We start from the raw sequence: 6,241 nt of genomic DNA on the forward strand, positions 1-6,241 counted from the left end.
TGTTTCCTGTTCTCTGTTTTTCCCTCTAGCCCCCAAGACCTTTTTCTCCTCCATTTTTTTTTGTCGTCGCCCCTCCGCTGTTTTTCTTTTTCTCTCCACTCGAGCTCTTTCTTCCATAGTTATTAAAACCAACCCGGACATCAACCCGGCAAGAGGACCGGGTTGACGGGTCAGTGGTTCAACCGGTGGGTCACTGGTTGAACCGTTGGGTCACAATATATAATAAAAAATATATATAATTTAATTAAATAAACATGTAAATTATAATATAAGTACAGAAATTCTTAAATCTCAACAAGTTATAACCTGTTCATAGTTCATAATTCATTTCACACACATAAATATAAGTATCAAACCATGAAACATAAGTCATAAACGACAAATTCAATACAACCAAACATAAAGTCATGAACATAAACAACACCACAATTATCACTTGAGTAGTTCACTCCATCTATTATTCATGCCCATGGTTCCCAACTTCTGCCAAATTCAGTACCACCAAGTTCATTTACATCACAGCCCACATTAAGAACATTTCTTTCCACATTCTCTTCATTATTGGTCTCATCTTCATCTCCAGTGTCCAAATCATCCAAATTTAGAGTTTCATCTACATAAGTACAAAAATCAATGAATCATTCACTAAATTTGGATAATATTTAGCCAAAAACGAAATTTGGTCCAAATTTGGTCCAATATGATTTCTTGAAATTTTTAGCAATGATATCGTGCCTTCTACCAGCAAGTCATTATATGTATCAAAAAAGGAACTGGAGAAACCAAAGAATATATTGGTTCATTAAATCTTAATGCAATAAAATTCATCCCAAAATCACAAATTTATGTACACACGCATATAATGAAATGATAAGATTTCTTTAGCGGTAGGAAGAAACAATTGCTAATTAATTTTCTGACCATCAAGAACTGGAAAACCATCATAGTCCCAAACTCCTCAAAATCAAGCAATCCATTCGAGTTTGTATCTAACTGATTCAAACATGTTAGAAATGATTGTAATTGACACACATGGAAGCTTTGATGCGTTCCACCTTCAGTGGTGATTACACAGGGAAGCTGTGTAATATAATTTGAGAATAACTTGATAATTAGTTGATAATAACTTGATATCTCGAACATATAATTTGAGAATCTTAAAATCAAACCTAGTTCTTGCAAGTTTTAAACTTTTTTTAGACCAATTCTTAGTTCATTAACAATTTAAAGTTTCTCTTAAACTTAAGAAGAAAAAAAAAGAAAGAAAACAAAAAATTTTCATGGTAGATTCATTTATGTACTAACATTTTGTCAACTTGGCATTGCCGCATGATGCTAATTGTTTGGTATAGGTTTGGTAAGGTCTCCACGTATCTCACTGGTTATTGTAATATATCAACTCTTTTGGGTTTACCATTTAGTCCACAAAGACAAGCCTGACTCCCGTACGTGGCACTTTCACCTTTGTCAAATACACGAATGATTAAAACCAGCCAACTCCTCAATGCAAGAACTTCATCCTACTGCAATTTGTTTTCTTCCCGATTCAGCTCGAATGGATAGTCAAATTAATGCTATTAGGGGACCCAATGATAGATCTAGATAAGATTAACATATATACTTACTCATAATTCTGCAATTTCAAGTCAAAAAAATAGAGGGACAGTACTAGTATTCTGCGTTTTTTTTTTAAGACAGTGCTTGTCTTAACTAAAAAAGTATATAAAATTCTTCACAGTACTAGCAACAAAGCTTCAAGTTCAAGCATTTAGACTCTCAGAGCAAGGCTTCATTGGCTTACCTGGCTTCGGTGGCTTAACGGCAACAAAGCTTCAAGCCTTCAATGGCAGCGGCAGCTTCGTGGAAGAATTCTGGAGTTCCACTTCGAAGCTTGAACTTCGAACTTCTAATTGCTTGCTTCAGACTCTCAGAGCAACTAGCAAAGCAAAGGAAAGAAAAATTAAGCTGCCGACAAAACAATGGCCGAATCCCTAAATGTTGAAGAAGTTCTCAATTGGTTCTCACTTCTTAGAGAAACAAAGAAGAAAAAATCCCTAAACGCCTAAATCCCTAATGACGGCCGAATGCCCGAGCCCCTTTTCAATTTTTCTGATTTACTCTTTCAATTGGCTAGAAATGTAGCGAAAAGACGATAATGCCCATGTAGTGTGATTGGTCAAAATAAAAAAAATTGGGTAAAATGGTAAATTCAAAAATTTTGCCAAAACCCACCGGGTTTATCAATAACCGCCGGTTCTAGCGGGTCCATGGTTAAACCGTCCGGGTCGAGCGGGTTCCAGCGGGTTCTTTGCAACTCCGATCTAATTAGTAACCCGGCCCGGTTTTATGACCGGGTCACCGGTTTGACCGGTTCGACCGCCGGGCCGGGCCGGGTTTAATAACTATGCTTTCTTCTACCTCCCTTTCCTAGTTTTTCTTTTCTCGTTGCTTTTCTCGTTCTCTTTTTTTTCGAAGCCTCCCCCCGTTCTTTGGTTATTTCTTTTCCTTTAAATCTTGGCCTCCAAGTATCTAACACCTAACCCTTTGGGTGCCTTGTTGTCTAATGCTCAAAAGGGACACTTGTCCCCATGCATGTCCCTTCCACTTGTCATTTTCACTCTTTTTTCTTTTTTCTTTTTTTCCTTTTTTTTTCTTTTGTTTTTCTGAAATTTAGTATGAAGACAAAAATAAAATAAAAAAAATAATAAATAATAAAATAAACCAGAACAAAATAAAAATAAAATTAAAAAAAAATTAAAAAAACCCTAAAATTGAAACAAATAAAGCTAAAATTAAATTAATTAAACAAATAAAGTTAAAAAATAAAAAATTTGGTGCCTACAGTAACAAAAATAAGAAAAGCAAGTAAAAATATCTAAACTAATAAAATTGTTCTTAGCATTGATATTGAATCAAATCTTCTCCGGTAACGATGCAAAAAACTTGATGAGATTTTACCATGCACCAAATTTTAATAAAACTTAAATACCTTGTTTTCTATAAGTATACAGATCATTTGTCGAGTACAGAGAATATTAGGTGTTGATCTTGCAATGAAGATTGTCAATTACTAATGGTTTTTGAATTCTTTTATTATTTGGACTATTACAAGTGCAAGAAATTAATTGTACACTACAAACATGAAATAAAAGTAATAAAAATAACAATAAAAAACTTCTAGAGTTATGAAATTCCTTACTATTCTTACTAATGAAATTATTGGTTAATTGAATGTTATTATTTTAACTAGTTATGACATAATTTCTTAATGTATATATATGAAATCTACCATCGTAGTGAATCAACTATACTTGTATCTATACCAAATCTATTCTCGTGATTATAAAATTAACTACAAACTTATTTCTTGTATGAAATTACATAAAACAGGCCACTAAAGTCACAAAGGTGTACATCTACTCTCGTGAGTGTACTCTCTAGATTTAACACTTTATTAAACTAGTGTCAAATTTCAATTCTCATTGTAAATTTAATACCTTAAGATTATCATAATTAATGGCCAGCTAATCATGATTAGAAAAGCTAAAGTGATAAATAACTTGTTCAAAATAATGTAATCAAATAACCAATTAAATATCACTAACAAGATGTAGAAAGTTCATCGATAACTCTAGACATAAACTTTAGCAAAACATGAAGAGAATAAAAGAAAGATCATACATGTATTATAGCTAAACAGAAACTCAAATACAAAAGAAAAAGTGATAGGAGGGAAGTCTCACTTGTCACAGGAGTTCCAAACTCTCCATCTTGCTTCTTAATTCTAACTACAATTATAAGATGGATAAACTACGCTAACTATTATACAAAAACTAAGAAGAACTAGTGAAGTCTGTGATGACCCCACCTCCCCTTAGGGCGTACCCTAAACTTTAGCGGACCGCCTGCCCAACTCTCGCTAGGACTTACTCACGCGTAACTCGAGAAAGATACCGCGTCCATAGAGATGAAATGAAACAACAATCTCAAATTGAACATATACATTGATGTTCAAATCCAGCTACAAGGTTTATACACGCCCAAAACGTTAAAGTATTTACAACCCAAGTAAAATCAACCCTAGTGGGGTGTTAGCGCGAGTACAATAGCAAAAACAAAAAAAAATTGACTATGCTAGTCTGTACAAATCTCACGCCTCGCTCGTACCCCCTGTAAGGAAAACAAATGGAGTGGAATGAGCTAAAAACTCAATGAGGTTCCAAATAGCAAGTTGACCATTATTTAAAAGTACAAATATCCACGTAGCAAAAGAGCGAGCATAACAAGTTCATAAAAGTGAACAACACACTTCAAGTAGCAAATTTCAAAATGACGAGTGAAAAATTCTTTTCTAAAAGAAACAATAATACTACAAATAACAATCTAGATGTAAGGATACCGATGGCTCTCAGGAGCCAAATTTCCATTGCTTCACCAAAGTTTGATCAAGTATTAGTTGACACTTCGTCAACTTTCAAGGAAAGTAACCAGTCCAATAGTTCTTCGCTTAACTCCAATCCATCCACCATTCAACCCCCTTATCGGGCCCGAACACCAACTAAATATTGGTGGTAATATTCGAGTATATCGATTAGTCGAGGAGATAACACTCCACTCGACATCACTAACTACCCATGGTTCGTTATTTAATCGACCAACCTCTTACCGACTCGACTCGATTAACTAGCCAGTGGGGTTTGGGTCTCCAAGATGTCGATGAGATAACATCTCCAATCGACTGAATCAAAATAAAAGTATGAAGACGGAAATGAGAGGCACCTCCCACTCAGATTGAGTGTGGTACATACTGCTGCTCCACACTTACAACTCAAGTACAAATATATCAAGTTAATTGCAACAATAAACAAGTATATACCATATTAGGACAAGTGCGATAAAGTACACTCTTGCCCGATCAAACAAATCACATATCATGTATTTACATTGATCAAGTATTGACAACAAGTGTCCAGTTCAACCAGGTATTTGGAAGCACTCACCAAAATGTAGTGCTTTTTAAAAATCACGTTCAGGTCCAACTCCTTGGTTGGAGTCCAAATCTCAATAAAAGGGCTTGCAAGAGTTATCCTTCACCTTTCCTTGTGAAATTTAGCTCCCTAAGCTTCCCAAACTCTCAATTTGCAAGTTAATCGGTTTAGTTTTCTTGTTTTCTCACTCAATCAAGCAAAACCCAAGATGGATTGAAGCTCTCTTTCTCTTGTTTTTCCCTCTCTCTCTCTCACGGCTGATATGGTGAAAATGGAGAGCATTTTGAGTAGTTTTTAGTGATAAATATGGAGGAAATTAGTTAGTCAACAATTCATGAATGACCGCCACTTGTCGCGAGGTGATTAACTCTCAAATTTTTTTCTTTTCCTTTGTTTTTTTGGTCAACATTTTCGGCCAACCTTAGTTGAGTATGGGGGGATATTTTGCACTAATATCAATGATAGTTTATGGTAGAAAAGTGGTGGTCAAGTGGTATATTCAATCGGCAGTGAACGATACCCGTCGGTTCGAGCTGATTTTCCTAAAATTGTGTATGCTAGGGTTTTAACTTATAATTCACTACCTTATTATTATCACTTCTAATTACACACTTAATATCATCTAAAACTCACTCTTAATCACGAAATTTGATACACACTCCGTACCAAATAGTCATACTACGAAAAGGCGTAGAAACCCTAATTTATCGTAACAATGAAAGTAAAAAGGAAACCCTTGTTTCTATGATTATTTGTAACTATTGAGAAAGTGAATGTGTATTAAAACTATTGTAAAGTAATAAATTTCAAATTAAAGGGAATTTTAAGAAAAATATAAGGAATTTTATGAGTCGTCACACTACTCTGACAGCCCCTCGACAATATTGTCCCACAGTTTGACACCCCATGGGGCCGTGGGTTTTGTTCTTGGTGGTGCTGGATAACATAACAAACACCCGCAAGCTACTTCAGCAAAAGGCCTCGTTGAGGTGGGTGATACCACAACAGACTTTTCAAAACAGCCCAGACTCTCTCCCTAGCCGATGTGGGAGCATAACACTCCACCCCCCTAAGGAGACCCAGCATCCTCGCTGGCACATCGGGGTCGGGAGTCGGCTCTAATACCAACTTTGACAGCCTCTCGACAATATTGTCCCACAGTTTGACACCCCGTAGGCCCGTGGGTTTTGTTCTTGGTGGTGCTGGACAACACAACAGGCACTCGCAGACTACCTCACCAAAAGGTTTCGTCG

At 35.7% G+C, this 6,241-nt stretch overlaps 1 long non-coding RNA gene across 1 annotated transcript; it reads right to left on the reverse strand.

Moving 5' to 3' along the window:
* Window positions 1–327: 327 nt before the first annotated feature.
* On the reverse strand, window positions 328–2,084 carry LOC140005724 (uncharacterized). The gene is made up of 2 exons (XR_011813291.1): window positions 1,802–2,084; window positions 328–613 (listed from the first exon to the last, which is right to left on the reverse strand). It is a non-coding gene; the product is annotated as an uncharacterized lncRNA (long non-coding RNA).
* Between the last annotated feature and the right edge of the window lie 4,157 nt (window positions 2,085–6,241).

The sequence above is a fragment of the Coffea arabica genome, chromosome 4e (genome assembly GCF_036785885.1).
Source record: "Coffea arabica cultivar ET-39 chromosome 4e, Coffea Arabica ET-39 HiFi, whole genome shotgun sequence".
NCBI lineage: Eukaryota > Viridiplantae > Streptophyta > Magnoliopsida > Gentianales > Rubiaceae > Coffea > Coffea arabica.